Source organism: Musa acuminata, chromosome BXJ1-2, assembly GCF_036884655.1.
Source record: "Musa acuminata AAA Group cultivar baxijiao chromosome BXJ1-2, Cavendish_Baxijiao_AAA, whole genome shotgun sequence".
NCBI lineage: Eukaryota > Viridiplantae > Streptophyta > Magnoliopsida > Zingiberales > Musaceae > Musa > Musa acuminata.
Window position 1 is genome coordinate 13,045,707 of NC_088328.1, and position 16,142 is coordinate 13,061,848.

A 16,142-nucleotide genomic window follows, 5' to 3' on the forward strand; every position below is an offset into this window, starting at 1 on the left:
GGAAGAAAATATGAGTCCATATGTAGTTCTTGTTCTGGGGACCAAAAAAGATGAATCTTAAAAAATAAGCATTGATTGCAAAGCCATTAACAAAATCATGATATAAACATCCTATTCCTAAGCAAAATAACATATTGGATTAATTATATGATTCTTATGTGTTTTCAAAACTTGATTTAAAATCTAGATACCATCTACTAAGAATGCGTAAGCGTAACAAATGAAAAACTAAACATGATAAACCATATTTTTTAAAATTACATTAAAAAATTTTTATTGATTTATTTTGATGATACACTTATGTATAGCCAAAGTTTAGATGAACATGTAATACATTTAAAAAAAAATTATATACTTAGAAAAGAAAAGTTACATGCAAATCTAAAAAAATATACTTTTTACACTAATAAAATTACTTTTCTTGGACATATTATTAACAATAAAAAATACATATTAATCAAAAAAACATGAAAATAATTAGGAAGTGACCAAAACCCACTAGTGTTAGTAGATGTTTTTGTGAGTGTCATTCAAAAGATAGTATCTTCAATATCATAAAAACTTCTAACACCACTAACACTAGTGGGTTCTAATACATCTATAGAAATGATCTAAGACTTGCTGGAAGTTCTAATACATCTATAGAAATATTACCCTAGAAAATGTTCTAATTTGAAAAAACATTCAATTTTGAAAAGATATTATACATACAATGTACACTACACAGAAACCTCAAAGAGATTTATTATCCCTAGAGTTCGAATTTCAAAAACCAAACATGAAACTCATACAAGTTGCTCCTATGGGCAGGTTGAGCAATGCATTCATGTAGTGATACTCGCAGATCATTTGGATTGTTTACAACAGAGAGGTACCGATCAGCTATTGCCCCCTCCACGTTTTCTCATCCAGGCTTGAGAAACAGGCAATGGCAGTGTCAAACAACAAACCTAAAAATTATGTCAAAACAAACACAAATGCAACCAACGATAATCTCAAATTATAACACAATAGAAACCCACGGCCAAGCATCCACGTTCACAAGCAGCACATTACGATCCTCCACTCGCATGCATTATCTGCAGCAATGCCCACCCCCTCTTATCCATTTAGACAAGCAATGTGAAGACACAAAAGTTTCCACATTATTACACAACTAGACAAAAGTATCAACTCCAAATTAAAGCATTTGTAACAGTGCTAAACATAACATTAAAGTCCTACAAAAGAAATTACAAACAATCAACGTTAAGCAACCAACCAACATTATACTATCATAACTCCAAATTGAAGACACGTTGGAAAGACGTAGTTTGGGTCATCCCGCATCTACAACAAAAGCATACAGAAACCAGAGAAAAATAATATATTAAAATACACCAAATACAACAAAATCAACAAAATGACAAAAATATTCAAAGACTAATGTTCGACAAAAAGAAAGAAACAAGCAAATTCCACTAAATTTGTATTTATATGAAAAAAAAACTATGATCACACATTATTAGGCAACAAACAAAACCATCCAACACTGCTGAAACATAAAATAAATGCAGAAAAGTTTCAAGCCCACAAAAAGGCTACAGACAAAAGTACAAGGCATATAAGTGCAAAGGTACATACAATGACACATTTGTTCAATCATTCCAATCTGTCAAACCAAACCTAATGTAGAAAACCATTGAAATATAAAATGGTAGGGGTGATCGATTAGCAAAACCCTCAAACTGAACCTTACCCGAGACAAACTATAATCAACATCTGCCGTTAGCAAAACGATGTCAAACCAAACTTAATATAAGAAAACATTGAAATAAGAACAAATACACATGGTAGGGGTGGTTGATTAGCAAAGCCATAAACTGAACCCTACGACAACCTAAAACCTGCACCACTATTCCACAACTTCACCAACAAACAGTTCCAGTGCCATTATATGATGGCCAGTCAAAACTATAAACTATAATCGGCATCATGCTGCAGCATTATTCAACAGTCAGTACCAACTAATAACTCAATGACTAGACAACCATCGGTCAGTCCCAACAAATTGAATCAACCATTCCAGTGTCATTGGGATGATCAGTCAACCAATCAACCAAACAAAGAACCATCAATCAAGTTATTAGCAGCTTCAACCCAATATAACAAGCTTCACATTTACATGATCCGCTACCAATTACCAATGCTCATGTTGCCAACCAAACAAGGAAATGGAAAAAGAATAATAATGAAACCAAGGCTTGTAGGTGAAGTGTTCTATTTCTTTACATAATAAAACCTGCACCATCTATCTGAACCTTGCAAACAATCTAATCCATACCGCAAGATACTGATGGTTGTCAAGCAATCACAAGATCAACTTCAAAAGCCCAAACATGAAAAACTTTTTTTGAGGCTGCAAAAAGAATTATAATTGGCTTTCCTCCTAAACACAAACAAATTTTACAAACTTTGCATGAGCATAACAAAACTCTTCAGTCAGCCACAACCATTGCATTCTTCAAATTCAAAAGCACTGTTAATTAGCATCCCACATGAAGCCAATCCAACTAATAAAGTCAATCCCACATGAGTATGGTTCCCTTCCAGCCCTTCCAGAAGAGTATCAGAACATTAAAACCATTTTTGACCAATCACAACAATTACATTCTTCAATTGCAAAAGCTCATATTCTAGCTAAGAGTATGGTTCCCTTGGAGAAGAGTATCAGCACATTAAAAACCTAATCAATTAGAATAACCAGAGCTTGCTCATGACACTGACAAAATGCGGATCCAAAATCCGGAACCATTTCATGTATGAAATCGATGAACCAACCAGCTGAACTCATTGAAATTGACTATCAATGTCAGGACTCCCAATAATCTGACATACTATATCATATACTACTCTTGTGCAGAATAAGATGACATACTATACATCATATACTACTCTTGTGCAGAATAAGAACCGATAGAAGAAACTATAACTCCCTGAGCAGACTAAGAATCAACTGAAGAAACTACAACTCATCATAAGCAGACCAAGAATCAACTAAAGAAACTAAGAAACCCAAATTCCGCTTTCCTTCTATAATTAATGTTTCAAACACAATGATAACCAAGAGCCCAGATCTAAATATTAGCAAACACTAAACCCTTTCTTGCAGCTATCATTATTGGCATAGTTCTCTGCCCGACCTTCTAGGTTCATAAAAAAATAGAATTTTATAACAATAATAAAACTACTAAAGGATGCTTAAGTTCATGACAGACCACATCTTAGTCGATGATACCAGAGAACCCTAACAACATGAAAGAAGAAAAATCAACTAAGTAGTTTAGTAATATCAGGAAACACAAAACGGCAGAAACAACAAGGAGGTGCTTTTATCCCATGGCTCTTGCATAAGAGCTCATAAACATATTGTTGATGCCCTTTTTTTTCAAGAAGATACCCCTTGTTTTCGTTTTACCCAAATAGTACCCCTAATTGTTGTAATTCTACCCTTAGCCCGTCCGTCGCCCTCGCCCTATGCTCCCAATGCAAGGCCTCATGGCTCTATGTGTGATGCCTCGCCCACACCCTTCCCCGCCAATATGGTTTAGACCTATACCAATGTGGGACTAAACAGATATAGGTCTAATACTCAATATTATTTTTAGACCTAAACTATGTATGTCTGATGGTTAAGATACAATTCTTTGGTTGGAATGGACGGCAAGGCAATTCAAAATTATACCATCGAAGGGGAATAAAATGACATCACTATACAACATTGTGACAGTTTCTGTCAGTTAAGCGTGGAATGGATAACAAGTCAGAAAGAAAGGATGAAAACGGATCAAAAGTTGCGTAAATATAACATATAAAGTACATGACAAATATTCAGAAAACAGAACAATCACAATTTCTAAGCAATATCAAATTTCCATGATGAATTCACTAGACATGAACAGGGACATAAATATAACATATAAAGTTATTGCTAATCTGTAGTCGAAAATAAATCTAGCATAAATACACATTACCAAGTGCAACAATGAAGACATTCTCATGTCTTTCCAGTATGGTCTTGTACAAGGAATTATAGACTTTGCAAGACAGAACACACATCAGTTGCGCAAGACATGCAAAAAATTCACATATAATTACAAAACAACTAAACATCTAATGTCTGATGCAAATAAAAGGAAAGGGAAGAGGACTTGTAATGTGAAACACCTATTGTTTTGATACTCACAACAAGTACACATTACATATACACAGTATAGGGCATACACACAATACACGGCATAAAAAGGTAGTTACCCAAACAAGGCTACATAGTGCTTAAAATAACATCTAAATATTTGAATGATCACTAAAACAGTGTTCTAACACCACAACTGTGCTACCTTTAAATCACTTAAGAGCACTCTTTTGACATCACAATCAAAAAACATCCTAGTAAAAAATTACAACTAACAACAGATAAAAAATAAAAATTTCTTTGATGTCTAATAGAAAAGGAATATACATGTCAGAGTTCTAAGAAGACAAAAAACAGATCCCAACATATTGATGCACCACAAAAAAACTTTCAACTACAAAAAAATTGTTAATGCCTTCCACAACCTTGAATAAATCAATGTAAACAACCGATGAGGTTCTTCACCACTGAAGTTTTTACAAGAATTTTGTATAGGGAGTTTGTATAACATTGATGCCACTGAAACATTTAATTTTGTGGGGACTCCTGAAACTTCTTTTCAACATTACCAAAAAAATAACACTTACGGCTGATTAGCTCAAGCTATAAGATAGACAATAATATGAAATTATGAATACCCCATTCTGTATCCATGTACCATGTAGGTTCACCAGTATCCAATTTAGAAATTCTGATGTATTTGCTCATATTAATGTGTGGCTTACATAACCAGAACAGCCCCTAGAGTAAGTTAATGGGCTTATTTAAGTCTCAAACTCAAAACACCAGTATCATTCATAAGCCCTGCCAGTAAAGAACAAAACCAAGTTTTTCCTACAGCTGCTCTCAGAGAAGCTTATAATTATCATGATGATGTTCCTTAACATGCATTAGAATGCTGCCAACAAAATGTTCACCAATGGGCATGGTTTCTTTTTTCTTGAAAATACTCGAGAGGAAGCAGCTTTTGTGACAATACAAATGCCAAACAGAAAACATTAAAGAAACAAATTATTAATTTACAGAACATACAAAAAATACAAAACAAAAAATAAGGCAACTATAACTGTGTGGATGTCAGTAGGAGATATTGAACTCATTTATAACTCTTACACTCAAGGTTCGTTGTACCATAGCGTACCGGTATGAGCAGTACGTACCAGTCCAACAAGGGCCCGGTATGGGTAGTATATCAATATGTCCCAATGTACCATGTTTCGGTACATTCGATACAGCTCGATACGTACAATACCAACTAGTCAGTATACGGATACGGACCGATAAGATCTCTTTAACCATATTGAAATAGTTCATAACATAATCAAGATCAAGGTATGCAATTTCGAATAATACTGTCCGTGTATATATATATATATATATATATATATATATATATAAAGGCGACGTTGCTTCGACGACGTCAACGAATTATTTATATATATATATATATATATATATATATATATATATACCGAGCAATATACCGAACGATATATCGCTCGTTATACAGTATCATACTGTACCGAGCGAACGTCGAAACTCCGGTGCGGTACGAAATTACGAACCTTGATCAAGATACAAAACCAAAAAAAGTAGCATGAGATAGATGCATATAGAAATAAAAAAATATTCAGAAATAATGCAAAAGAAAAAACTTCATATATAGAGTACATCTAAATATCCCTAGACTCAAACATGACTAACAGAATGCTGCCACTTCAAAATATTACAGAAATCGAAAACCTGTTTGCAAAATGACCCAATTAATGAATATTTAACAGACCATCCAAACAAGTGAAAATTACATACCATTATTAGTCAAGATCACCAACCAAAGGTTTACCACATTCACTGTTAGCCTCGTCCTAACTTCTTAACAATAGATAAAGCATAGAAGAGAATCGAGCACATGTTTAGAAAAAGAGAGGAGCAAAAGCTGAATAAGTGGAAAGAGAGCAGCAGAGAGATTTAGTACCAATGGTTCACAATGATGAAGTGCAACATAATTTGTACCACCCAATACAATGTCCATAAAGTAACAACAAAAATTGTGATATAGAATTGAAGGCAATGTACAACTAAAATCTATTTCAAAGAAAAAAAAAGGATTTTGTGAAAATTAATCTATAGGTTCTTTGACACTTTTATGATCTATTCCTACAATCAGACATTTTGATGACCTAGTTAGTATATAAAAATGCCCATGCTCATCATGATGGACGGCATTAAACCCCATAATCAAGGTTCAGAAACTAAGACATCCCAAAATTTCAGAAACCAAAATATAATGACTTACAGATTGCTGCAACTACAAAATATAATAGAATTGAAAACCCAGTTCGCCGAGTGACCCTATTGGTGAATATTTAACAGACTGTCAAAATTACATACCATTATTGCTCGAGATCACCAACCCAAGGTTCACTGCATTCACTGTTAGCCCCATCCTAGCTTCTTGAACAATAAATGAAGCATAGAATAAGAGAAACAGGCATGTGTCTCAAAGAAAAGAAAAGCAAAAGCTGAATAAAGGGAAAGAGACCACAGAAATTTTGATACCAATGGTTCACAAAGATGAAGCACAAAATAATTTGTACCACTACCACCCAATGCAATGTCAAGAGGAGAAAAAAGGAAATTCTGAAAAATTAACCAAAACTAAAACACCAAAACCAGGACATAAAAACTATAGGCTCTTCAATAGCCAAGTGAAAAATAACAATGGATGTAATGAACTCATTAGAACAGAGAATGTACCATTTTCATTATCAGTATATCACAGAAAGTTCCAACAAAAACAGACATTTTGATAACCCCATGATCATGAAAGATCACATTAAAAACCCAAAATTAAGGTTCAGAAGCTAAGACACCCCAAAATTTCAGAAATAAAAAAGCTATTGGATGCCACACAACAAAAAATCGAGGAGAACAATGTTCAGAAGATCTGAAAGACAACAAATGAATACATAAAGAGACCAGGTGTATTCTGTAGAAAATAAGCAGATGTATCAGTCACCAGGCTTTATAATCTATCTGGAGAGAGTCAAGATAGATGTCATCATATCTCTTATATATGCAAAACAAGACTGCACCTGGTGATGGAACAATGCTTCTGGAATGTCACAACAGAACAGCAAAACAAGAAGCAGACTTCTCACAAAATGAACCAATAGATAACTACAAAGCCAACAGCTATCACATGGAAAAAGATAATGCCCATAATTCTCAAGCCAACAGCTATCATATGCCCAACATATTTGCCAATTGAATACCATTATAGATGTTAAGATTAACAATAGAAAATTTACCAACCACCAGAAAAAATAAAGACAATTAGGGAAAAAAGAGAAGAAAAACGTGAATACATAAATAGAATTAGATAAAACAATCAAGCAGTAAAGTAGAAGTCCAATGCAATCACCAAATGTTGACAAAAGGAGAAGTTGATCAACCTCGCTGGAGAATACCTATCCAGCAATGAACTTCTGAACATAAAAATCATCCCATGCAACTACAAATCACATAATATCCAACTTTATACTCTTCTTAGATAAGCTTCGAAAACAACAATGATAGTAAAGTGGTTATTGCAATGTCCAATTTACCAGTCTTCTATTCTTGTTCGTTTTTGTATTTAATTTTAAATTCTAAAGCAAACCCATCTGTTTGATAAACGATAATCAATGCAAATCTCATACTACTTGCAAAATATGCTACAACCTATATGAACAACAAAATCAAATTTCTAATAACCAAATTGCATAGTAGCTAAATATATCGACAAAGAAAATGTAGTCAAAGAAAATGTAATCTAATAATCATAGTATCTTGGAAAATGTAGTCAAAGAAAATACCAAACATGATTGAACAGGAAATACATTCAACACAGTAAATTAGTCGTAAAAGCATGGAAAATGTAATAATTAAAAAAAAACAAACATAATTGAACAGGAATTGTCACCATACTGAATAAGCTCTAAAATAATTCAAAGATGCAACACCAAGTAAAAAGTCTCACAAGTATCATAACATCCTCATAAACAGTCCAAGCAAATTCACAAGGGATAAATAAACACATGCTCTTTAATTTCAAGATAGCTATATAACCCTTTTCTCATATTCTTCAAGCTTCAAATTTTGTCTTCACATGTTTCCAAACATGCTTGCAAACAATCATATGCTTATTTCCCAATAGTTATATTTTTTACTAAATAATATTTTATTGTTACCTGAAGACAATTATGGACACCTTCCACTTATCATTTTCCAACTCAGCTTACTATCTAAACCTAGCAAATTGCTAAAAAAATATAGACTACTGGAATAGTTTCGAAATATCAACAAACAATATAGAAGATAATCATGAAACAATAATGTAATACAAAAATTCACAATTCAATAAATAAATACAACCAAACTTAGATACTCCGAAATTCCTAATAAACAAAATTAAGATTCATAAACATCTCACCAACGAAGAAAACTGAGGACAAATTCCCCTCATGACGAACACTCAAAAATTGGTGATGAACAGTCATTTAGTCATGAAAAATCCAAGAATACACAGATGCCAACTAAAAAACATTAATGTAAAGCATGGAAGCATAACAATATCAGAAAAAGGGTCATACAATTGCAAGTCACAAAAAAGCAAGTTTTGAGCAAACAAAACTACATGAACATGGCAGATATGCCTCATCAAAGATATGCCTTGTCAAAGACTCCTGTTCAAGAGAAAACCCAAGACATACAAATCTGAGACACAAAATAGAGTCATCCCCAACCAACATCATGCTACCCAATAACTGACAAAACACTACCAGAATCAGACAAAAAATAAAGCTTGTAAGCTACCAAATAATATTATATAAACTTCTTAGGAGAAGTATAATTACCAACACATCGAACATTAACATTTTTCTTACAAACAATCATGAATTAAATCAATGGATACAATGTCAATTCATGGATGAACCAACTTGAAAGAACAATGTATCTGGCCAGCTTACCAACGCCAGCCACCATCACCATTGGAAGCTCAAAACATGCAACTTGCCACCTACATGATTCATACACAACCATATCAAAAACCTTGATCTGATAACTTATGACAAAATCTGAGTACTAGTCCACAATAATTTTTGGTACAACCAATTTGTGTAATAGATACAACATCCCATTGCACCATGTTTTCAACCAAAAACAGAACTTCCAAAGTTCTTTGGAACATACAAATATGTAGGCACAGGAAAATAAAACAAAATCCATCCATAAATTGCAGAGCATCACCGGTAATAGCAACTGAGACTTGCGAATCAACTAAAGAATTATTTTCCAACCTTCTCAATGCCCTAATCTCAATCAAAAGTCATCTTCCAATCTTTTCAATTTGCTAATCTCAATCCAAATGCACCACCCCCTTTCAACCAAACACAACCTTCCAGAGTTCTTTGAACCATATAAACATGTACACACAGGAAAAGAACAAAATCGAACCAAAACTTGCAAACATCATGGGCAATAGCAACAGGTACTAGTGGATCAATTCAAATGTCAGTTCCAAGCTTTTCAATCTAATGTTAATCCTGGGAAAACCAGTTAAAGCCAATAAAGTCTTTCCCATGAATTTCTGTTTAATCATGCTAGGCTTTCCGTAGATGTTCCAACTACATTGTTCACATCACCTGTAACAAAACATAAGCAAATCATTCAATGTGGGCACAGGAAAATAAAACAAAATCCAACAATGAATTGCAAAACATCACAGGCAACAGCAACAGACACAAGCGACAGACACAAGCGAATCAACTCAAAAGTCATTTTCCAACCTTTTCAGTGTCCTAATCGAACCTTCCACATTTCTTTAAATCATATAAACATGTACAAACCGGAAATTACTACAAAATCAAAACTTACCAACAACATGGGCAACAGCAATGGGGACTAGCGGATCAACTCAAAAGTCAGTTCCAAGCTTTTCAATCTACTTAATCATGGGTCTTTCCTATGAATTTCCATTAACATTGATTATGCTAGGCTTTATGTAGATGTTCAAACCAAGGTTCGCAATACCGTACCGTACCGACATTTCGACGTTCGCTCGATATAGTACGAAACGGTATACCGAGCGATATATATATATTTTTTTTTTTTTTTTTATTTATTTAAAAGGCGACGTCACCTCGCCTCGACGACATCACCTTTTCCTTCCCCTCACCTTTTTCAAAAATATTTATATATAAATATAAATATATATTATTTTATTATTATTTTTCGTTCCGCCCGATAGCGAGCGGTCCGCGTACCTGTATGCCGTCAGACTGGTACGTACCACCCGTACCGGGCGGTATCATTCGGTATTGCCTATCTTGGTTCCAACTACAGTGAAGAAATTAATAATTAACTTTCAAACAGTAATTAGCTTTGCAAAAGGAAGTCGATCTTTTCATGTCTGCAATCCAATGAAGAAAACAATGACTATTATACAATGAAGAAATCAATAGTTAGCTTACAAACATTTTGCAATCTTGGTTCCTGGCATCATATATCTTTGCTTCATCATAGAACTCATTCAAGTCTCCAAATTCAGAATACTGGAATAAAAGAACCAACCAAAATTGTTTATTCTGTTGATATAAGAGAAAAGATGCACCTCGCCCTTAAAAATCTTCTTTTTCCCAAACACATTTGAAATACAACACATATAAGCAAAGAAATTATAAACTTATATACTCATTCAAAGCCATATAAGCCCATAATGCATCAAACACAGGAAACAACAGTAGTTCTTGACATTGTATGGTTATTAAAACCAAAATATACACCAAAATAGGAGTAAGCAAATTTTTTTATCTACCCAAACAAAAGAAAGTACACCGGGAGAACTAAAGAGACATCCAACCCCATCACTGGATTAATCAAATGACAAGTCAAAATCCATCAGAAGAAAAAATCCACCAACATGACAACATGCAATGACCAGTAACTAATAAAAAAACAAAGCTAGAACATCAATGATTGAAGTGAAAAGGTGGAGCTGCAAGTCGTAGCTTATCCATCTTTGAAGGTTAATTAGCAACAAAATTCTTAAGCTCTTCATAAATAAAGAATCTCAGTTATAATCATTATAACTTGATAGGAACTTGCCTTCGCACCCGATACCTGGTGGGCAATTATTTACGGACTTGTATTTGTTCAATCAACCTTCTAAAGTCCTTGTTTCCTCTTTCCTCTCTTTTCTCTCTTGCACTCAAGGTGCTCACTGAATTGCTTGTAAAGCTTCCCTCTTTGTAAAATAAAAAGACTTGTCCTTAGCTCATTTTTAAACTAATTAACTTCTGTTTTACAGGTCTTTCGAGACCTACACAAGGTTACAACTAGGTTGACCCTTTACAGATGCATATATCGTAATGGCACCTCATGACTTAGGAAATCTCAACTAAGTTTAAGAAGTTGACGTAAGGGTGCTTCACGACTTAGGCAACTTCAGCTAAGTCCGTGACAATTGCTGCAATGGTGTCTCACGACTTAAGCAATTCTAGCTAAGTCTGTGACATTTTGATATCATAAACTCCCTAAGACCTAATGTTGATCACAATAGAACTAAGTATATTGTCTACACATACTATCAAAAACAACATGCAAATAATGAATTTTTTTGGGCACATTCCAGAAGATATCTCCGTCAAGAGTACAGGTAGAACTTCTATTCTCTTCATCATGCAAACCAAAACAACAATCTTGTAAACTTGTTTGTATCAGCTATGGTTGAAGAATCTTCATAAAGGAAATATATTCAATTAGCAATTGGGTCCCCACAAGAATATTCCTTGATGAAAATTAGACTCCTTTGTTTACAATATGAAGGCTCCATGCTGAAGAGAAACCCATCTTTCTTAACATGAAACCCAGCTCCCAAAACAAGCTTCAAGTAGACAAACAACACATAAAATGAGTAGCAAAAAGTACATCAGCCTGAGAAGATAACTTACTTCTCATAAAAATCAGCAATATAAAATGAATTTCAAGGAAAAACAAGAGAACACAGCATGTCTGTACCTCCCTCCAACTTGATACAAGAAAAAAGTAACAATGCATCTTAAAACCCACTTGTTTTTGAAGCCATCAATTGTGCTATTGAATTGATTCAAAAATCGATATAACAATCAAGTACAATTATCATAACCCAAGATCACCAACAAAGACACCTTAATAGCACAAGTACCTGTACGTAAAATCATTACCACGTCCTAGCTTCCACACAAGACAAAGGGAACATGATTCAAAAGAGAAATGGAAGTTAATTAAAAGGAAGAGAAACGCAGCAGAGAACTTTTATAAGCCAGAGGATCAAAAAGTCGGTGAAAATAATGACCTTTCAAATGTAACAACTTTGCACTGTTGGACTGCATTTTGGCAATAAATGAACAGCAATGACGCCAATGGAAACAATGACCACAGAATTCAAGTTATTCAACAAAATTATCTGACTTCCTCTAATACAACCAGCCAAGAACACCAAAGGATGTAATTAACCCAATTTAGAAATGTATTAACTCCAAAATAAAATCCTGCTACCAAACGTCATAACTAATTGTAGAAAACCAGGACAGAAAATCCAAATTTCATCTGGAAAGAGCAGCCAAGAATACAACTGGATGTAATAAACCAAATAGGCAAACAAAATAACCTTCCATATACCCAATTTAAATCCTGCAAACAAACAACATGATGAATTGTTTACGGTAAAATAATCTCTCATATGAGGCCACATCAGCATTATAGGGCAACATAAAAGACACCAGTCAAAAGTTACACTAGAAACACACAAGGACAAAAAGTTTACATGGAACAAAAAACTATAAATTGTACAGAGAACTTAAAAAATGCCAACAAATAAGAGATAAAGTAGAATAAAAAACAATAGAACATGAGCCAATCAAAGTAAAGACCAATCAAAGTTATTTACTCAAAGCAAAAAATGATTAAATGTCATACTAAAAAAACATCTACAAGCTAACTGAAACCAAACATCAGATGACCAGAGGCAGGTTAAAACAAAAAGATAATTAAGCTGCAAAATAGAAATCTAACAAAGAATCCAAGAAGAGACAAATGAGACATTAGTATGACCAAAAAGACTTGCCAAGCAAGTAACAGCTAAAAATTCACAACAAGAAGAACAATTAACAATTGGACAAAAACTTAATATCACAAACATGCATAAATTAAACACCTAAATCTAAACTATCCTTTTAAAACAGGCAAAACGTATGTCTCATACCAAAAATTCTATTCAAGAAAGGTCATAATCCTAATAACCAGGCTTATGGCTAATGCTGATACTGATGCTTCTGCAACTGCACACAAAAACCCTACAAATAGGACATTCGGAAAACAAAGAGAAAGACTGACTTCAAAAGTGCAAATTTATAAAATGTACCAAGCATGCCAATGGAATAAGTAGACAGACAATCAACAATTAGATAGCCAATGAAAAGTGAAAGGAACCTCTTCCATGAATGATGATAGAGTAGAACATATCGAAACCAAATACCATAGGAAGGTAGCAGAACACTCACATCTCACTTTCAAAAAAATGTCCCATGCCCATGCAAAACTAGATGTCCATCAGCTTCCCCTAGCAGACAACAAATAAAAACAAACAACCATACTTTGATGAGAACCGTATCAAATGACCATGACCAACTTGTGCACGTAAGGGCAACAATTAATGTTTGAAAGTAACAAGGGCTGACTAAACCAGCACAAACCGGACATATCCACTGTTCAGATAATTTCGGAAGCCCTGGATCCATCATAATAAGCAACGTATGTCACAACAATGAAACCCCTTAAATATAACACTATCTAATGGAAAACCTATTTAAATCATTCAACAAAAACCAGAGCATCCTTAATTGGAGCATCCTTTACAAACTGCATCACAGCTACGTGTGGCTCCATACAGATAATAATCACAAAAACACCAGAGCCCCACCAACAGCGTCGATGACACATATAGAATCTGCCACAGAAACTAGCCTTATCAAAAATGTAAAATCCTAGGTCTGATACCAAAAACAATCCAACAAAGGTGAGTTACCATCTCTATTTAATAGAATCATGCCTAACGATGATGCTTCGGCAACTGCCCACAAAAACCCTAGGAATAGAACATTCAGAAAACAAAGAGAACTTAACTTCAATATATATAAAATGCTGACAAAAGGAGGACAGGAAAAATAATCAACAATTTAACAGGCAACCTCAAAAAAATGAGAAGTTGATGGAACTCTTCCCTGATACCCGTCTAAATCCAACTAGAGTATCCAAAAGACACAGCATTGATGCAGATACCGTTAGCGTATATCTCAAACCAAATATCATAGCATGGTAGCAAAACACACACATCTCTCTTTCAAATATCATATCCAGAAGCTTTCCCTTGCACACAAAAAATAAAAACAAACAAACATAACCAACTGGTGGACATAAATGCAACAAATAAAAGTTGAAAGTAACGAAGGCCAACTAAACCAGATCAAAAAGGACACATCCCTTGTTCAGATCATTTCGGAAAACCTGCATCCATGATAATAAGCAGCGTTCATTACAGTAAGGAAACCCCTTAAATAGAACACTATCTAATGGAAAAAATATTTAATCGTGCAACGCATACCAGAGCAACCTTCACAAATTGCCTCACAGACTCCGCGAGGGTTCCATTAAGATAATACCCACACAAACACCAAAGCCTCACCTACCGCTTCGAAAGTACATATAAAATCTGTCGCAAATGGCCTTAATCCGGCAAAATTGTGAAGCCCTCTGACAGATCGCAAGAAAAAAAAAAAGAGCGGTTAAAGAATAATCCACTAGTCGGATTCCAATAATCGGAACTCCTAGCCTCTCAATATTCCTATGGGAAAAAAATAGATCATCCAATTCGTTCAGAAAACGAAAACAACAGATATCAAACGCTTCCGATCCGCAGCGATTGAAAATAGATCACCCGATTCGTTCAAGACCAATGTCCAAGTCCCCGAAAACGAAAGCCACATGAACAAAAGGCTTTTGATACACCCGGCATGGAAAGTAGATCAGTTTTCAAGTGCCGAGAACAGAACATCCAATTCGTAAACGAAATCAACGATTAAGGGATGGCTGAGGATTTGGATGCACCACCTATCCGAAAACAGATCATCCAATCCGAAAACGATCATCCAAACAGATCAGTTTCAAGGCTTTTGATACACCCCGCATGGAAAGTAGATCAGTTTCAAGTATCGGAAACAGATCATCCAATCCGAAAACGAAATCAACGATTAAGGGATGGCTGAGGATTTGGATGCACCACCTATCGGAAACAGATCATCCAATCCGAAAACGAAATCAACGATCGATGGATCGTCCAATCCGAAAACGAAATCATCGATTACGGATGGCTGAGGATCCACTTAAAGGACACCGCAGACGCGTAACCACGCAAGCCAACAACCAAAACAACGATCGCAAGTAAGGGCAGGGAGCCCGTCCTTTATAGGGTTGCGGTGAGGCAGCCAACGATCTAGATCAGAGAATAAAAGAAAGAAGCAACGGCTGAGATGGATCCTTCTTAGCTGTGGCCGACAAGGATGGGTCCGTGGAACGGTCGGTGTTGGGTAGACGTTTGCGTTGGATATACGCAATTGCCTACGCCGAAGGTGGACGAAGGTTCCCGAGTCCCGGACGCATCCTCGAGGCACTCCGTTGATTTCGTGACCCGAAACGCTGCTTGCCATAAGAAATAATAATAATAATATAATAAATAAATAAATAAATATCAGAATTCTTCTGTGGAAACGAGATAGCGGTGGATAAAGCTTCCGTTCGTCACGTGGTGCGGTGTGTTTTGTTGACCGGAAACGTAGCTCCAAACTTTGACCTCCGGAGGAGGTGGTCAAGTTTCACCATAACTTTGTGA

At 34.9% G+C, this 16,142-nt stretch overlaps 1 long non-coding RNA gene across 31 annotated transcripts; it reads right to left on the reverse strand.

Annotated features, from left to right (window-relative positions):
* Nucleotides 1–671: 671 nt before the first annotated feature.
* Nucleotides 672–15,721, reverse strand: LOC103974228 (uncharacterized). Of its 31 annotated transcripts, none has more exons than XR_010480443.1 (9): nucleotides 15,537–15,706; nucleotides 14,859–15,007; nucleotides 14,446–14,761; nucleotides 14,283–14,342; nucleotides 13,951–14,204; nucleotides 13,759–13,817; nucleotides 9,187–9,236; nucleotides 4,014–6,625; nucleotides 672–1,329 (listed from the first exon to the last, which is right to left on the reverse strand). It is a non-coding gene; the product is annotated as an uncharacterized LOC103974228 (long non-coding RNA). The 31 variants fall into 31 exon arrangements; XR_010480441.1 differs by having other exon boundaries at nucleotides 4,014–6,628; XR_010480440.1 differs by having other exon boundaries at nucleotides 4,014–9,236; nucleotides 15,537–15,721.
* Nucleotides 15,722–16,142: the final 421 nt, after the last annotated feature.